We start from the raw sequence: 20038 nt of genomic DNA on the forward strand, positions 1-20038 counted from the left end.
CATTATGGAAGGGAATCTTCTTTACTTGTGGCCAACTGATTTAGTTACATACAGTTGATAGAAATCCTGGTGTGGTGCTGTTGGATAACACTGGACTTCTAAACACAAGTTTGGTGTTTCAAATCCACCAGATAATCCTTGAAAACCCTATATAGAGTGGCTACGAGACAGAACCAACTCTACAGCACATAACAACAACGATTACTTTATAGTAGCAATCAGGCTAGTGTTTTTACCAAACAGCTAGGCATCACAGCCTAGCAAAGTTGACACATGAAATTAACCATCACAGTTAGTAAGATGCTCATATATATCTGGCCAGGTAACCTTCCAGAAGAAATGAAACCAATTGGGAGTGCACTTGTGTGGCCCTTTTGCATTCGCATAGGGTTTTGTACTCTTTCTTTACTACTTGGTTCACTTCAAAAATTAAGGTGATTTTTGAAAAGGCACCAGCCTTATATAGTGTTCAATTGGATTCACGTCTCCAATTTTGTGTAAAGTATTTTATCAAGTGAATACAATTAGAAATGGCTTTATATGAAAGTAATGCTGTCCAAGTTAAAATTCCCAATTATAGTAAATTAATTATTGAAACATAACCATTTTATTTAAAATTCATTTTACATATATGAAATAGATAGATACTGTAAGCCCTAGGACACAGTCTTAGTTCTCTAATGCTGCTATACAGAAACACCACAAGTGGATGGCTTTAAAAACCAGACATTTAGTCTCTCATAGTTTAGGTGACTAGAAGTCCAAATTCAGAGCACAGGCTCTGGAGAAAGGTCCTTGTCTCCTTTCCTCATTCTTTGGAGTTCTCCATGTGTCTTGGCATCAGTCTTCCTCTGGATCTCAGAGCTTCACAGTGCAGGGACGCCAGGTCCAAAGGATGCACTCCACTTCTGACTTTTCTGTCTTGATGGTGGTACATCCCTCCCTTTGTGCTCAACTCTCTTTCCTTTTATCTCTTGTAAGATAAAAGGCTTGCATGCTACAAAGTTGACAGTTCAAGTTTACCAGTCACTCCTCGGAAACCCTATACAGGGTACCGCCAGGTGTTGGAATCGACTTAAAGGCACTTAACAACAACAAAAACAACAAATTGATATAAGTATAGTCATTATTTTTATTTCTTCGGAAGTCAATTTTAGTAGTTTGTGTCTTTCTAGGAATTTATCCACTTCATTTATGGTATCTAATTTGTTGACACATAATTATTCAAACTATTCCCTTATGTTGTTTTTGATGTTGTTCAGTGCCGTTGAGTTCTGTAAGGTCAATTTATTATTTAATTCCTGAGTTTAGTCACTGGGGTCTTTGCTCTTTTTCATCGTCAGTTGAGCCTTTTGTTTTTAAGTACCTTCAAGACAGTTCCAACTCATAGCAACCCTGTCTAGGGTTTCCAAGTCTTTAAATCTTCTCAGGAGCAGAAAGCCTCATCTTTCTCCTGCAGAGTAGCTGGTGGGCTCGAACCACCAACCTTGCAATTCGCAGTCTTGCACTTATATGACAGAGCCACAGTGTTCCCCACAAGGATAAATAAAATAATACAGTGCAAAAAATACACGCTAGATTGATTGATAAAATGGTAAGAAAAACTAAGGAATCTCTATAGGTGGGGCTGTTGAAGCCGTCAAGGATTATGCTAACATGATGTAAAAACAACTGGCTGAAAAGGGAAAATATCTAATCAAGAATTTCCTTAACACTGTGTCAAACAAGTTGCTGGGCCGATGATTTATATGTTCTGGTGGGATGTTGGCAGTTTTTCAAGTGCAAAGATCCATGCCAGCAGGTCTTTAGTTACAAATAGAAAATATTGTGAAGTGTTATGGCAAAAATGTATTATTAATTTTTAATAACGTTAGCTACTAGTTTGATAATTTTGTTCATTTTTTACCAAATAATCAATTTTTGATTTTATTGATTTTCTTTATTGGCTCCCTATTCTCTGTTTTGGAGTCCTGGTGTGGTGCTGCGGGGTAATGCCCTGAACTGTAAGGTCAGATTGAACTGCAAGGTTGGTGGTTCAGGCTCACCAGCTGCTCTTGGGAAACCCTATACCGAGTTGTTTTATGAGTTGGAACTGACTCGACAGCACTTAACAACAATTCCCTATTTTGTTATTTCTGCTCATAATTATTATTTTCTCCCTTCTACTTAGTGCTGTGGTAGCCTAGTGTTTACGAATCGGGTTGCGAGCCACAAGGTCAGCAGTTCGAAACTACCAGCTGCTCCACGGGAGAAAGATGAGGCTTTCTGCTCCTGTAAAGATTTACAGCTTCGGAAACCCTGTTCAGGGTTGCTATGGGTTGGAACTGACATGACGGCACTTAACAACAACTTAGTGCTGTGGGCTAATGCGTCAGACTGCAAAGTCATTTGAACTGTAAGGTGCGTGGTTCATTCTCACCAGCTGTTCCTTGGAAACTCTATACAGGGTTGCTATGGGTCAGAATCAACTCGATGACACTTAATAACAACAGCTTATTTTATGTTTAGTTTGCTTTTCCTTTTCTAGCTTATTAAGGTGTAAATTGATCTTATTGAGCTGGATTTCCCCTCTTTTTTAGTGTAGGAATTTGGGGTGAACTTCATTTTGTGTACTGCAGTTGCTACATTGTGTATGTATGTTTGGGTTTGTTGTGATTTCTTTTTAATTCATATCAAACTGTTTCCTAATTTCTCTTGTGATTTCATTTGTGACCCATTAGTTCCTTAGAAGTATGTTGTTTACTTTTTGTGTGTGTGTGTTTGTAAATTTTCCAAATTGCCTTCTGTTGTGAATTACTAACTTCACTCATGTGTGGATAGAGAGCATACTTCACATGATTTCATTCTCTTTGAGTGCATTGAAACTTGTTTTGTGGACTAACATAGAATCTATTTTTGTCTTCAAGAAATGTGTATTCTGATTTTGTTAGGCAGACTGTTTTGTAGATGTCTGTTAGCTTTATTTGTTAGCTTATAGTGTTGTTCAAGTCTTCTGTTTCTTTGCTAACCTGCCGTCTTGTTGTTTGCTGTTGAGTGCCGTTGAGTTGGTTACGACTCATAGTGACCTGTATGGGCTTTCTGAGGAGCAGCTGGTGGGTTTGAATTACTGACCTTATGGTTTGAAGTCCAGTGCTCATCCTATAGCATCACACCAGCAATCCAATCTTCTGTCTAGTTACTCTAATATTCAAAGTGGAGTATTTAAATCTTCAATAATTAACCTTGAATTGTGTATTTATCCCTTCAATTTCATCAGTTTTTGTTTAATGTGTTTTGGTGTTAGGTGCATATATGTTTATAATTGCTACGTATTAACACTTATATTATTTTAATATGTCTTTCATTATTTCTAAGAACAATTTTAGTCTTGAAATCTATTTTTTTCCTGATATTAGTATAGTCACTATAGCTCTCTTTTGCTTACTATTTACACACTATATCTTTTTTTATTTGTCATTTTGAATTCTGTCGATTTTTGTTTGTGAACCTTAAGTGTCTATTGAAAACACCATGTCATTAGATCATAGCTTTTGAAACCTACTCTGTCAGTTGCTGACTTTTTCTTAGCGTATTTAACTCATTTATACTTTTAGTGTATTTACTGGTAAAGTGGGATTTATATCTGCTATTTCTTTTCCCCTTTGTGACTTATATTTATTTTTTCTTCTTTCATGTTAAAAAGATATTTTCTAATGTACCATTTTAATTCTCTTATTTCTTTTATAATATATATTTTAATTTATTTTCTTAATGGTTACCATGGTGATACCATTAAAGTCTTAACTTGTAACCATCTGGTTTGAATGAATGTTAACTGAATTTCAATAGCATAGGAAAATTTCACTCCTGTGTAGTTCTGTTCCCTCGGCTCACCTATGGGCTGTGATTGCCATACAAATTATATCTTTATTAATTATATGTTGTCAATACAAATTTCTTACTGTTGATTATGCTGTTGTATTTTAATACAGTTAGTAGAAAAAAGGTGCTATAAACAAAAATGGTATTTATGCTCTTTATATGTTGACCTATTCTGTGCCGTTGTTGCTAGGCACTGTTGATTCACTTTTCAACTCCTAGTGACCCCAAGTGATAAAATACAACTGTCCCATAGGGTTGTCTAGGCTGCAATCTTTACAAGAGCTGATTGCCAGGTCTGCCTCTCAAGGAGTCACTGTGTGAATTTGAACTGTCAACCTTTTATTTAGCAGGCAAGCACTTAACCACTGTGCTACCAGGGCTCCTTCATTACCTTTAATGTGTTCTTTTTTCTTCATGCAAATGTGAGTTATTGGCTAGTGTCCTTTCATTTCAGTGGAAAGTACTCAGGATTCTAACCCACTCAATCTAGTTACAGAGCTGATAATCTTCACCATTATTAGAAAACTGTACATAGTTTGTTGCTGTTGTTAAATACCATCAAGTTGGTTCCTACTCATAGAGATACTGTATAAGGTTTCTGAGGAGCAGCTGGTGGGTTTGAACCTCCGACCTTCTGTTTCAAACCAACCTTGTGGTCCAGTGCTTATCCTACAGCGTCACACTTCTTGTTGTTGTTAAATGCCATCAAGTCGGTTCCGACCCATTGTTGTTAAGTGCCATCGAGTCAATTCTGACCCATAGCTACCCTGTATAAGGTTTCTAAGGAGCAGCTAGTGAGCTTGAACTGCCAACCTTGCAGTTCAAACAGCTTTGCAGTCTGGTGCATTAACCCACAGTGCCACACTTGTTGTTGTTTGCTGTGGAGTCGGTTCCTACTCATAGAGACCCTGCACAGGGTTTCCGAGGCTGTTAATCTTTACAGGAGCAGAGCGTCTCATCTTTCTCCCGTGGTGCAGCTGGTAGTTTCAAACTGCTGACCTTGCGGTTCGCAGCTCGATTCATAACCACTACGCTACCAGAACTCCTCAGTAGGATTCCATAATTTAGTATTCTATATTTCGGGACCAAAGATAGAAAAGAATAGGTTTGTAAGATGACACAAATCATACTTCAATTAAGCATTACAAAGGAATTAGGAGCTTTTGTTCAATCAAAGGACGTGAATCTTTGCTATTTTTCTGCTATGTTTAAACTTACCTTTTATTTTATTATAAATTTAAAACTTGATTTTGCCTATTCAAACCATGCAAGCCATAATTTATGTCAAAAAAGGCAAAATGATATAGTATTTATTCATTTATTCCCTATAATGGTTCATATGGCAAGGTACCCTAATGAATACTTGGTTTGCACATGTGCACCTTTAGTAGTGATATACATGGCTGTATCAAGTTTTATGAAGACATTCCATTTGTTAAATGAGATGTTTTTGTAGGAATCAGAGTATCATTGGATGATGGTGATGATGATGATGATGAATCCCGTTTGCCATGCTTGCTATCTCTTTCCTCAGCTCCTTGATCTAAACTCACCAGTTAAAGAGTTCCAGCTTTTTATTAAGTGTTTAAATATTCTGAGAAAGGTCCAGTGAGACCACTTATGCAATTAGATCATTGCCACATCATATTTGACTGAATATTAGATGTGTTCTTTTCTTTGCCATTTTTGCATCTGGGGTCAAAATTGGTTGTCATTTTTTACATAACTAACTGACATGCTAATTAAAATAAGCTGTTCTCTTTTGTTCATTTGTTTCTTTAATCTTCTATTCACATTTAAGAGTTCACTTTGATTACTCTTCATTTGGGAATTTGGGGAAGTGGGGATTATTGGATGTTGATTACATATCAACATATACTATGAGGAATATATTGGATCTTCCAGGGTAGAAGAATACCTAGAAACAATGAAAGAATAAAGGGGAAAAAATGGCCTGGAACTCTTTCAAATGCATACCAGGAAACCCTCTTAAAAATGCCTCTTTTAAAAACTTATCTATTATTATTATTTTTAAAAATTAATTATGCCTTTTTATTCCCATCTAACATATGTTCTACCCAACTAAAACCCATTTTTAACAACACGTATGGGAGATGTAAAAACTCAGGGAATCACCTCTGTCCTTGATATTAGCAACAATACCTTGAAGTTTAGATTTTCTCTAAAGTTGAAAGCATCATAAATTTAAGTGTATGTTACAGTGGGTGTTGTTTTTTCCCTCAGTGCATTTTTACACGGTTCTTTTCATTGGAACTTACAGTATCATGTTGAGTACACTCAAATTTCCAGTTTCTTTACCACAGTCTTGCTTTAAATACTAGTTAAAATGTAATATTGTTGCTGTTAAATGCCCTCGAGTCTGTTCCAACTTATAGTGATCCTGTGTAGGGTTTCCAAGGAGTGACTGGTGGGTTTGAACTGCTGACCTTGCAGTTAGCAGTCCAGTACAATGGAACGATGAATGGAAAAGTCATGTTCCCTCACGTAAACTATCACTCAAGTCACAATAAAGACTTAAAAAAAAAGAAAAAAAATGATATGGCGAGGTAAAAGGAGATGGGGATAGGATTCTTACGATTCAATAGTGAATAATTGCTATCATGACTAATTGTGACAGTTACAACTGTAAAGGCAGAAGTTTTGTAACATAAGGGGTGTAGTTAATCTTATATTCCAGGAACAGAATAAAATGATCTCTTTTAAAGACTGCTTATTTTGGAATCCTGGTGTGGCACTGTAGAATCAGCACTGGACAGCTAACCTCAAGATGGGCAATTCAAACTCACCTGACATTCCTCAGAAACCCTATCTAGGGTGGACATAAGTTGGAACCGACTCAATGGCATTTAACAAATTTAGAACTACAAGCTGACTTCCCTTTCCAACTGAAGATCAGGAATGATTCTTCTTTAATCTATTATTATAAGACCCTTCTTGACCAATTGACCTCAAGGCTGTTCTTGTTGCTGCTGCTGGTGGTGGTGGTTATGTGCCATGGAGTCAGTTCTGACTCATAACGACCCCGTACAGGGTTTCCGAGGTGGTAAATCTTTATGGGAACAGAAAGCTTCATCTTTCTCCTGTGGACCAGCTGGTAGTTTTGAACTGCTGACCTTGAGGTTAGCAGCCCGATTCGTAACCACTATGCTCTCAGAATGCCATTGTTGCTAAGTGCCATCAAGTCTGTTCCAACTCATAGTGACCCTGTAGAAGGTTTCTGAGGAACAGCTGGTGGATTCGAACCACTGTCCTAGGAGTTAGTAGTCCAGTGCTTATACTCTAGGACCACACCAGGACTTCAAGGCTATATTCTTGTTGTTGTTGTTAAGTGCCATCGAGTCAGTTCTGACCCATAGTGACCCTGTATAGGGTTTCCAAGCAACAGCTGGTGAGCTTGAACTGCTGACCTTGCTGTTTAAATGACTTTACAGTCCACATCATTAACCCACAGCACCAAACATTCTAGGAAGAGGCTTATGTTCTCTTAAGAATACATGAATGGAGTTCAGTCCCTGGGTGGCACAAGTGACTAAGCACTTTACTGCTATCAGAAAGCTTGGTGGTGTGAACCCACCAGGAGGTGCTTTGGAAAACAGACAGGTGATCAATTTGCAAAAGGTCACCGCTTTGTATACCCAGTGGAGCAATTCTATTCTATACACATGGAGTCACCATAAAACAGAATTTACCTGGCAGCCATTAACAAAAACAACACAGATACAAGACAATCTGTAAATCTGATATGTTAATGAACTGGAGAAAAGATACTGCCCAGCTACTGGTTGGTACTCTTTCCTTCTTTTATTTCTCTTAAGCGGTAATGCCTTATTGTAAGGCTGAATCCTTATTCTCTGATTTCCCCCAACAATGATTACTGTAATTGTAAACAATGTCACCTAAAGAATACATGGAAAAGTCTGGTAGTGGATGATGCTTTTTATCCCAAAGCCTGAACAAAAATTTTGTTTCTAAGAATTCAAAGCCTGTCATAAAATGGAACCGATCAAGTGAATGGTGAATAACAAACACAACAAGCACATATTATTTTCCTAAAAAATGAACAGAACAAGGGGACACTGAATGGTTTACAATCAGGAAAGGTGTGTACTAGGGATGTATTCCGTCACTGTATTTATTCAATCTGTATGCTGAATAGATAATCCAGAAGCTGGATTATATGAAGAAGAATGCGGCATCAGGATTGGAGGAAGACTCATCAATATCCTGAGGCAAACCGATGATACAACCTTGCCTTCTGAAAGTGAAAAGGACTTAAAATACTTACTGAGGAAGATAAAAGACCACAGCCTTAGGTATGGGATGCATCTCAATGTAAAGAAAACAAAAATCCTCACCACTAGACCAATAAACAACATCCATATAAATGGAGAAAAAATTCAAGTTGTCAAAGATTTCATTTTGCTTGGATCCACTACCAACACTAAGGAAACAGCAGTCAAGAAGTCAAACAATGTACTTCATAAGGCAAATCTACTGAACAAGACCTCTTTAAAGGATTCAAGAGCAAAGATATCAGTTTGAGGACTAAGGTTCATCTGATCCAAACCCTGGTATTTTCAATAGCCTCATATGCATGTGAAAGTAGGACAGTGAATAAGGAAGATGGTAGAATAATTGATGCATTTGATTTTGGTATTGGAGGAGACTATTAAAAGTACCATGGACTGTCAAAAGAACAAACAAATCTGTCTTAGAAGAAGTTCAGCCAGAATCCTCCTTGGAATCCAGGATGGCCACACTTTGTCTCTCATACTTCGGACATAGTGGCAGGTGGAACAAGTCCCTGAATAAGGACATCATGCTTGATAAAGTGGAGGGTCAGCAAGAAAGAGGAAAACTCCCAACTAGACGTATTGGCATAGTGGCAGCATCAATGGGGTCGAGCTTAATATCGATTGTGAGGATGGTGCAGGACAGGGCAGTGCTTCATTCTGTTGTGCGCTATGAACTGGAATCGACTCAACAGCATCTAAGAACAACAAAAAAATCTAGAAAAGAATGTTTCCCCTTCACAAGAGAATCAAAATCATTTTGGAGCTTTGTCACTATGGTTGATACTTGAGGGTGTCTTATAGAAGGATAAGATCAAATCATATTCTTTTAATATTTGTTACTTTGCCTTGTTCTTTTACTTATTGCAAACAGCATCTTACATTCGATTTGTTGATTTGTTAGTGTCTGCACTCTCTCCCATCTCCAGATGTGCAAGATTAGATTTAGAGTTCTCTGACTGGTAACATGAAAAAGAATATGATGGGTAAGCAAATTATAAATTCAAGAATTTGCTAAAATGATCTACAGAACAGCTCCTTTCCTAAATTAGATTTTGGGGATGCTGGATAAACATATGCAACAACATGTATATATATACACACACATACAAAAAGCAAGATATGATTTTATGGATGTAAGCAAATAAATATGTGTTGGGTTTGTATATAGCAAGGTATGCAAAATAAAGGGAATGGAGGGATTAAACTAGTGGAGAAGACAACAGGATTTGGGTGATAGATGTCTTATAAACAAGGAAAACATTTTCAAGTCATTTCCAACAGCTGTGACAGTAATTTTCAAAATGCCTTTATGCATACTATGGATATTTGCATTATGAGAGTAGACATGCGTTTATACAGCATCTCTGTGTGTGATGTACAGTAGAAATATGTTGCTAACCAAATCTTAAAAATTGTGTGGCTTAAACAAGAGACCCATCACTGCCATTGAGTTGATCCCATCTCAAAAAAGGCACAAGGAATACTAAAACAACACCAAGGGTACAGATTTACAGAGAATCTCATACTCCCACAGAGGCAGAAACAACTCCAGGGTCAGCCCAGTACCTTAAAGATCCCAAGTTATTTGAATACTTGTGGTATCAGGGTGATTACACCTGACATTTTCATTTTTTAAAGCCAACATTGTTAGACATCCTTCATACAGTTCCTTCAAAATGAATAGGAAAGGGGCAATTTTTCTTTTTGACCTCATCCATTCCAACAAAATTGTTGTTGATAAGTGCTGTAGAGTCAGTTCCGACTCACAGTGACCCTTTACAGGGCTTCCAAGGAGTGGCTGGTGGGTTAGAACCACCAACCTTGTAGTTAGCAGTCGAATGCTTATCACATAGTGTCACACTAAAACTCTGATTGTGAATCATGTGGTTCACAGTTTGAGTCCACCAGCCACTTCATGCGAGAAAGATGAGGCTTTCTGCTCCTGTCAAGTTTTAAGCCTCAGAAACCCTCTACAGGTTTGCTATGAATTGAAATAGACTCGACAGCACATAACAACAACAGCAATAACTAGTCAGAAACTTGGGAGAAGGGAGCTTCTTCAAGGAAAGTCTCTGAAATAAAACTGAATGGAACACCAGAGATGGAGAGCAGGAGCAGCTGAGGACTTTAGACTCATGGAAAGAAAGGGACTGAGTGCTGGTGGCCAGGAGGCAGGCTTACAGAATGTGTCCTTTGGTTGTTTACATTATTATATATTCCTGAGTGTGTTTGTATACATCTCCCCACCCAACCCCCCAAATAAAAGAAAAACAGAGGGAAAAAAAGCAAAAACAAAAAAACCCAATATGGAATAGAGACTGAAGTCTCTGTGATGATCTCACCTTTAACATTTTTCAAGTCTGTCATGATCAAGAGCAGCATTTCCTAAACTGTCTTGGTAACAACTTGAGGTCTCTTGAGATAGAAATAGATCCTGTGGGGGTAAGTTTTGGAAATAAGAATTTTATGCTATCATGGAATAAAGCTACAATTCACATTAACAAAAACACACACACATAAAAAAGCACTGGTGCAAAGAAGTATGTTCAAGTTTCACAGATGTTTCCCAAGCATTTTACCCTTTTATGATTAAATTCTTCCATATCACGCAGTGGGCGTTCGGGAGTGATGGACAAATTCCATATCTTGAGTTGGTTGGTGGGTTATATGGCTGTTTGCATTTGTCAAAACTTACCAAATTATATACTTCCGACCTATGCATTTCATTGTCCAGTCAGCAGCTTCAACTCATGAAGAACTACTATAGAAAAGAATGAAACACTGCTCAGTCGTGCATCATCTGCATAACCATTGGCTATTCATCATTGTGGCTATTGACATCAATTTATGTCACCAAGGCTCTTCCTTGATTTCACACATCATCTACCCCATTAAACATGATGTCCTCCTCCAGGGATTGATCTTTCTTAAAGAAATATCCAAAACAAGTGAGTCAGACAATGTTCTGTTGTGACTCAGAAAGTTCTCATTGGTTGATTTGTTGAAGTAGATAGCCAAGCTTTTCTTCCTCATCTGTCTTAGTCTGGAGATTTCACTGAATTCTGTCCACTGTGGATGATTCTGCTAGTATTTGAAATACCAGAGCTTTAGCTTTCACCCTCACAGCAACACACACACACAATATGGCAAACTGACAAGTGGGAAGACTGATAAGAGCCAATGCTTATAGCACTGAAGAACAGGTTTTAGGGCACTATTTAGATACCTTATGCCAGTTATTAATATTTATTTGTTTAGAACTAGTTCCTTATTTTCATTCTTTTTGCCTTATTTTAATGATAATGTGCCTATATTTTTCATGCTTCCTTTTTAATCTTTCTTTTTGTTATATAGGTTTATTCAAGGCATTTGTTTTTTTTAATGTTATTATCAAGCTATTGTTGGAGTTAGATGGCCTCCAGTCAGTTCCGACTCATAGCAACAGAATGAAACACTGCCTGGTACTGCACCATCCTCACAACTCTTACGCTTGAGCCTACTGTTGCTACCACTGTGCCAATCCATCTCACTGGGGATCTTACTCTTCTCCACTGAACCTCCATTTAACAAACATGATATCCTTCTCCAGTCCCTCTTGATAGTATATCCAAAGTATGAAGCATTATCTCACTAACCTGTTTCTAAGGGGCACTCCAGCTGCACTTACTTCCAACACAAACTGTTCTTCTGGCAGTCCATGGTATCTTCAATATTTTCCTCCAACACAACAACTCAAATAGGCATATGAAGTGATTGAATATGTTATGGTTCGGGTCAGGCACACCTTAGTCCTCAAACTGATATCTTTGCTCTTGAACACTTTAAAGAGGTCTTGTGCAGCAAATTTGCCTAATTCAATACATCGTTTTATTTCTTGCCTGCTGCTTTCATGAGTGTTGATTGTGAATCCAAGCAAAATGAAGTCTTTGACAACTTTAATTTTTTCTCCATTTGACATGATATTATTTATTGATCCAGTTGTGAGGAATTTTGGTTGTTTTTAATACTGAGGTGCAATCCATATTGCAGGCTGTTGTCTTTGATCTTCATCAGTATTTTAAGTCCTCTTTGCTTTTAGCAACAAAGGTTGTATCATCTGCATGTTGCAGATTATTAATGAGTCTTCCTCCAATTCTGATGTCATGTTTGTCTTCATACAATTCGGTTTTTTAGATTATTTGCTTAGCATACAGATTGAATAAGTATGGTGATAAAATACAACCCTGGTGCACACCTTTCTGATTTTAAGCCATTTAGTATCCCCCTGTTCTGTTCTAACAACTGCCTCTTGGCCTGTATACAGGTTCCTCATGAGTACAAATAAATGTTCTGGAATGCCCATTCTTTACAATGTTATCCATAGCTTGTCATGATTTACACAGTCAACAGACACAGTCAATAAAGCACAAGTAAACATGTTTCTGGTATTCTCTACTTTCAGTCAAGATCCATCTGATGTCAGCAATGATATCTGTATTTTCACATCCTCTTCTGAATTTGGCCTAAATTTCAGGAAATTCTCTGTTGATGTACTCTTATAGTAATTTTTAAAATGTATATGTAATAGAGAAATTTATTATCAAGGAAATGGCTTATAAATTGCAGAGTCCCAGGTCCTCAGTGGAAGAGAGAGCCATCTTGCTTTTAAGGAGCACTGTGGATGTAATTTTTCCAAGACAGAGTTGTTTTTTCTTCTGGAAGTTTATGGAATTGTCAGTATTCTTCACCAACAGCATATTCAAATGCTTTGATTCTTATATGGTCTTCTTTATTCATTGTCCAAGTTTCACATGCATATGAGGTGGTTGAAAACACCATGGTTTAGGGCAGGAGCGCCTTAGTTTTCAAACTGACATCTTTGCTCTTTAACACTTAAAGAGGTTTTTGTTTTTTTTAAAGTTTTTATTATGAATTGAGTGATAGTTTACATGGGAGAACATTGGTTTTACACTCATCATTTCATTGCAATGATTACAATCCCCTCCATGCATCATCATTCAACAGTATGCTTCTATTCCCTCTGTTTTTAGTTTTGTTTTGGGGGGGATGTACACAAAAACACTTAGGAATACATAATCATTTAAACAACCAAAGGGCACATTCTGCAAGCCTGCCTCCTGACCACTACCACACAGCCTTTCTCTTTCCATGAGTCCAGAGACTTCAGCTGCTCTATCTCTCCATGTCCTCAACTCTGACTCTATCTCTGGTGTCAATACATCTCTGGAGAGGGTCTCACATTCCATTCATGCTCTTTTCCTTTTCTTACAGTCATTTAAAATTGATTGTCAGCCAATTTTACTTACATGTAGTATTAATGAAATTGTTCAATGATTTTTACATTAGGTTGGGTCACTTCTCTCTGGAATGGGCACAAATATGGATCTCTTCCAATTGGTTGGCCAAGAAGCTGTCTTCCTAATTTCTTGGCATAGTTGAGTGAGCACCTGTCATGCTGTATCAGTTTGTTGAAAGATTTCAATTTGTATTCTGTCAAGTCCTAGTGTCTTGTTTTTTGTCAATACCTTCATGATTTCATCATTGCAAATACATTTTAAAACAACATAAAAGATGACTATGCACATGGACCTCACCAAATGGAATGCACAAGAATCAAGTTGACTATTGGTGGGGTGAGATGGTGGAAAAGCTCAATATCTTCAGTCAAAATAACACCAGGAGCAGACTGTGCAACAGACTATCAATTGCTTATATTCAAGTTCAAGCCAAAACTGAAGAAAATCATGTCCACGAGAGCCAAAATATGACCATGAATATATTCAAATTGAATTTAGAGACCATGTCAAGAACAGATTTGATGCATTAGTCACTAATGACCAGAGACCAGAAGAGTTATATGATGACATCAAGAACATCATACAGAAAGAAAGAAAATGGTCATTACAAATGTAGGAAAGTAAGAAAAGACAAACATGAATGTCAGAATAGACTGAAGTTTGCTCTCCAGCACAGAAATGCTAAAGTGAATGGAAGAAATGAGGAAGTCAGGAGCTGAACAGAAAATATTAAAGGGTAGCTCAAAAAGACAAATGTCAAATATTATAATGAAAATTGCAAAGACCTGGAGTTAGAAAACCAAAAGAGAAGAACATGTTCAGTATTTCTCAAGCTGAAAGAACTGAAGAAATAGTTTAAGCCTCAACTTTCAATAGTGTAGTGGTTACGAATCGGGCTGCGAACCATAAGGTCAGCAGTTCGAAACTACCAGCTCTTCTGTGGGAGAAAGATGAGGCTTTCACTTTTCAGGATGTTAGAGAAATTTTCTTCCAGCAGTTCTTCAACGATTTCCTCTGTGGACTTGTGTGATTCTTCTTGTTTTGGAATGCTGATAATTCTTAAGTTATTCCTCCTTTTTTGTATTTGTTCTTTTATCTTAGTGATATTGAGAGATTTGTCTTCCAGTTCACTGGTTCTGCCTTCCATCTCATTTCTTCTTCTTCTACTCCCTTTCAGAGTATTGTCCGTTTCTGTTATTCTATTATTAATCATTTGGAACTCTTTCTGTAGGTTTTGAATTGTTTCCAATGCTCTATCTATCTTATTTGATTGTTCCTGTAGCGCTTTCGTGACTTCTTCCTTATTTTTCTCAACTCCTTTGTAAAGTGTTTTGAAACATTTTATAATCATCTCGCCCAAGATGTTGGCTCCTGGCCTCTGAGCCTAGCCCGGCAGATTCAAAAGTACATGATTTTTTACTTCAGCTTCAAATTCCACAATCTATAAGCCTTCAAACCTTCAAAATATTCCTATCTTTGTGGTTCCGAGTTTTGGAGCGCTTCCCTGGATCTGCTTTGCCTGGTATTCTATGGTATTGCTGACAGCGAACTTCCGAAAGATGAGGCTTTCTACTTCCGTAAAGATTTCCAGCCTTGGAAACCTTGTACAGAGTCGCTATGAGTCTTGGAACATCCTGATGACCGTGATCATGGACAAGGTATTGAATGATGCAGAAAGCATCAAAAGAAGATGAAAGGAATATACAAAGTCACTGTAACAAAAAGAGATGGTTGATGTTCAACAATTTCAAGAGGTGATATCTGCTACTAGATACTACTTATTAAATGATAATCATTTAGAATAAAAGTATAAGTTGGCACACAGGGTCCATAGTGTGGACAAATAATTAAAGAACATCTTAGATAAGTAAGCAAATAGCGATATGGCTAATATTATCCTATGCTTGAGACATATACTTCAATCATTTCTGCAGCTGATATAATATGATAAATCCGTGTTGTGCTATTTAATACTGTAGAGTTTCCTTCATAACAAAATTTTTGACAAGGAAAATCAACTATAATTCAAGCAATTCAAATTTCTCGGGCAATTCAAATTATATTATTTTTGTGAATATCATCTCAATGCTTAATCAGCTTAACACAAACCTGAAGAAAAAGCCTTATAAAAAAACTAATAAAAATAAATGAAGTGTTGGCATAATGAAAGGTGCCCTTAAATATAAAGTTATCTTGCTCCAGTGAGCCCAGTAAAAAAAACACCCAGTTTATTAGTGGTATTTTGAGAACTTGACTTTAAAGAGAGAAAATAGACTGAGAGAGTCAGCAGTAGAGACAGCTTACCTTTCTACATTGGTGTCCACATACACACACACACACACACATACACACTCTCTTCCCATGATTATAGATTCTTTTTTGTTTAAAGTAAAGCGATCTTGATTCATGGCTAGAATTTTTTTGTGCCAGTATGGAACCTGTTCCAAACTGGGCTGTTGAGTCCTTTCCTTGGAATTTGGGGTTTGAAACTGAAAGAGTCAAATCTGTCTTACAGCAGTGGCTGTAAGGTATAAAGCTCAAGAGATATTGTTAGCCACATTTCCTGTCATGCGGTTCACAGAAGTACATTCTGCAGAACGAGAGAGAGAAAAACAAATCAGATGTGCAGATATGAATAGAGGGGAAAGAAAGAGAAAGAGCACTGACTTTCTTTAGGTTCCTGGTCCTAGTTTTTCCAATTGCATTTTCACCCCCAGCTTCTTTAGGACTACCATTAACATCCTCATCATATTTTTCATCAAATTAATTTCAGGGTCTATTTTTGTAAAACACTTTTTTTAAAGGTTAATCTGTAATATATCCTTTTATATTTTTGTATATTCAAAATGTGTTCCAATTGCAAAAAAAAAGAAAATGAAGATCAGTCTGTTCTGTTTTTTTAAAAAATGAAATTCTCTTTCATTGGGTGATGTATTTGGAATGCAAATATAAAGTTACCCTATTCTTCTTAAGCTCAGTAAACAAATACTTTTGAGAGCTTGTTTCTGAAAAAGAAGACTTACGATAAAGGCAGTCAACATATGGTTTAGGGATTTTCTTCTGTGTGGTATTTGCAAACAAAGGCCAATAAAGTAGATGCCTGTCATTCGGGAGGGGAAATTCACAAGAGATGTATTTATAAACTCTTCAGATACTGCTAATTCTCAAATACCACTCTTCTCAGCTTCATCAATATAGTTAGCCATCCACATCTGCAGGTTCTGCACCTGCCTGTTCAACTAACCATGGATTGAAATATTTAGGGGAAAAAAAAATAAAAGCAATTAAGTGGGGAAAGCAATCACTCAAAGGCTAAGAGAGAGTGCAAAGTACTATTTATGTAGTATTAGGTATTTACCACCATCACCAACAACAGGTATTATGAATAATCCAGAAATTATTTAAAGTATATGGGAAGATGTGTTAGTCTATATGCAAAAACTTAATCATTTTTCATAAAGCATTTGAGCATCCACAGATATTCAAGGATGGTCTTAGAATCAATCCCTTATGGGTACTGAGGGGCAACTACAATGGGGTTGATAATAGCTACTTGCAGGATTTATTTTTCCAGACACATAAGACTATAGAGTAATGAGATGAAATATGAGTCCTTTGGATACTCAAAAGACTGATACTGGCCCCCAAATCAAGGCTCAAGAAAGGACAATGAAAATTTAGTCCACATATGGCTCACAGGCTAGTGATATGTGAATGTTTGTTCTATGATGTGAAATCTATACTGTGATTTTAGAATTTAAAGATAGACTCTAAAAGTTTCTCAATTTGTATCACTGACCCATTTGATGCTGTGTAGGATCTCCCTCTAAATAGATCACTCTACATGTGTGGGGGTCAACACACAAAGGTCAGATACATACTTTCCCCTGACAGTAAGACGTTGAGTACCTGGGAATTGGGTGTAACTCATGTCGGGATACCAGAGAAGCCCTTAGGGAACTTCAGCGTGATTTACAGTAAACAAACAGGAGAATCTACCTCACTATGGGTTTTCTATTTATATACTTCCTTTGCTACTTTTATGCATCAGCATGTAACTGGACATTTCCTCTGTCTTTGCATTTTAGAAGTGAGAGATGGAGAAATCATCTTCTGGAGTTCATTCTTAAGTTTTTAGTTCTAACTTACTACCCAGACAGGGTCGCTAAGAGTTAGAATTGACTTGATGACACTAAACAACCACAACTTACTACTGGGTATTGAATGAGTGAACTTCCAAATTCTCCTTTGCATGTTTTTAAAAATGCATATGGCCTTGAAGATAGTGTTGTTTGTATACATGTGTGCTTTAAAACCAGTGTATCCTGTGAGAGCAGGAACTCAGGTCTTGAAAGTTTACCAGGGAGCCATCTTTACCACTTTTCTATTGCTTTCTCTGTTAGTGGAAAAGATTTGAGTTTTCTTTCTTTGAAATGTTGCTGCATTTATGTAGGTTCTGACTGTCACAGGTTTTCCTGGGGTGTATGGTAATGTTTATTTTGCTGCAAATAATCCACTTGATTTTTTATGTTTTTCTTCTAACAATTCTAAGGTTAAGGAGTATTGCAAAAGACTCTGACTTGTAAAGCTTTGCTATACTAATAGCAAAGCTAGATTTCTCTTCTGGTGTCTTAATCCAGTCACAGCTGTGTAATATCCCTTTTCTAGTAGGGGAAATGTCAACTTCAATGCCAGAGGATTATAGCTCCCCCTCCTGGCCCTACGTGATCTTTAAATCCTGTTTTTGTTTTTGTTTTTTTCCTATTCTCTTTTTTCATACATTAGATTCCACCCTCTTATAGCCCTAAGGGAGTCCTGGTGTGGCGCAGTGGGTTAATGCATCACATTGCAAAGTCGTTTGAACTGCAAGGTTGGTGGTTCAAGCTCACCAGTTGCTCCTTGGAAACCCTATACAGGGTCACTATGGGTTGGAACTGTCTAGACGGCACTTAACAACAACATAGTCATGAGGAGCCTTAGTGGTGCTGTGGGATAGGCCTTGGGCTGCTAAACACAAGGTTGGCAGGTCAAACTCACCAGCCACACCTTGGAAGAAAGATGAGGTTGTCTGTTCCCATAAAGATTTGCAGTCTCGAAAACCCCTGATTGTTATGAATAGGCATCAACTGGATGGCAGTATTTTGTTTTTTGTTTTTTTTGTAATAGTCATACAGAGAAAGCCTTCCGAGGATACTCAATCTCTGTTCTTTGTGTCATTGAATGAATTTGGCAAAACTAAGACATTTCATTAGAAATGAGATCTTCTAGATCAATGCTGGAGTCCTGTATAAGCACTGGACTGAAAACCACAAAGTCATAGTTCAAACTTACCAGCTGTTCCTCAGGAACCCTATACAGCATCACTATGAGTCAGAATTGGCTCGTTGGCACTGAATAACAATAACAACAACAGATCAATGTTATCCTTTAGAACTTTTTGAGATGACAGAAATGTTGCACATTTTTCAGTGTGGTAACTAATAGTCCCACATGGTTGTTGAACATTTAAAATGTGGATAACATAACTGAGGAACTGGATTTTTAAAATTTAATTTGAATTTGAATTTAAGTAGTCACATGTGGCTAGTGGCTGCTGTATTAGACAACAGTTTAGATTGGACATTCCCTTTACTTTTGCATCTTGGAAATATAATGACTTCTCTCCATAAATGTCTCTGCTCTATGAGAATGTTGTCACTTTGGTTAAACCTCCTTAGTTGCCCTTAGTAAGAAGGAAAAAGAACAGCTGCAGCCTCCTATGCCAAAAGTACTCTCTATTCCTTCTGCTATATTCTTTCACAACCAACTCTTCATGCTGAGATCTAGCCATGGATCCGTGTAACATGGAGCTAATACTCATAGCTCTTTTCTGGTTGATGGAATAGTTTTTCGCTGACAAACTTCAAAGAACAAAGTCAGGTCTGAACTTTGGAGATGAAGTAATCAGTAGAAAGGTGCTGACACTGGTTGTGGGAACACATTTAGTCACAGATGTAAGGAAAAGCTAAAGCAGAACATTGAAAGATAGGCATCTTTACTTCACACTTACCGGTGTTTGTAGTAGCCATTACCAAACTCACATGAATTCTAGTGGTGCTGCCGAGGGATGTTTTGTGATGAACATTCAAGCATCCCTGTAACAGCATCCTCAACCACCCCGTAAACCACCTGGAGAAACATACCATCTCAGTTACCGGATGACAAGTTTCTAGCCAAGACCCCAATAGATCACTTCCTCTAAGACTCTTTTATATGGGAATTGTAGCACTTCCCTAGGTAAAGCTGATTTGCATAAAACAACCAAGGATTTTTAAAAGCAACTAAAATCAGGGAGTCATTATTTGCTTTGTAAAAATGATTCACCAAAGTTTTTCTTAAAATAGTAGTTCTTCTAAATCATTCAGTGAGGCACTAAATAGCCTGACTTTTCAGAGACATATCGTGGAAAGCAAAGGCACACATGTGTTTTTGTTTGTTTGTTTGTTTTTCTGTTGCAGTCAGGTTATTTATTTATTTATTTTATTTAAGGTTTTTATTGTGGATTGAGTGAAAGTTTACAGGTCA

This window comes from Chrysochloris asiatica, unplaced genomic scaffold (assembly GCF_000296735.1).
Source record: "Chrysochloris asiatica unplaced genomic scaffold, ChrAsi1.0 scaffold00050, whole genome shotgun sequence".
NCBI classification, from domain to species: Eukaryota; Metazoa; Chordata; class Mammalia; order Afrosoricida; family Chrysochloridae; genus Chrysochloris; species Chrysochloris asiatica.